This window comes from Hipposideros armiger, unplaced genomic scaffold (genome assembly GCF_001890085.2).
Source record: "Hipposideros armiger isolate ML-2016 unplaced genomic scaffold, ASM189008v1 scaffold_120, whole genome shotgun sequence".
Taxonomy (NCBI): Eukaryota; Metazoa; Chordata; class Mammalia; order Chiroptera; family Hipposideridae; genus Hipposideros; species Hipposideros armiger.
The window spans coordinates 2,587,237-2,587,487 of NW_017731470.1; positions in this window are offsets into that span (position 1 = coordinate 2,587,237).

Genomic DNA, 251 nt, shown 5'->3' on the forward strand with positions numbered 1-251 from the left:
AGCAACTTGTCTGTTCCCCTTCCCCCAATTCCCCAATAAAAATCTTAAAAAAAAAAAATATATATATATATATATATATATAATCATTGTTAAAATTTAAAAATGAAGGATAGATGTGTTTCAGAGCTGATAAGACTAGGTGGAGGAAAGAATTACTAACCAGTTGATAAATGCAGAATGCAGCTCAGAGTCAAAGAGATGGAACATGGACAGAGGAACTGAATAGACATTTTTCCAAAGAAGGCATATAA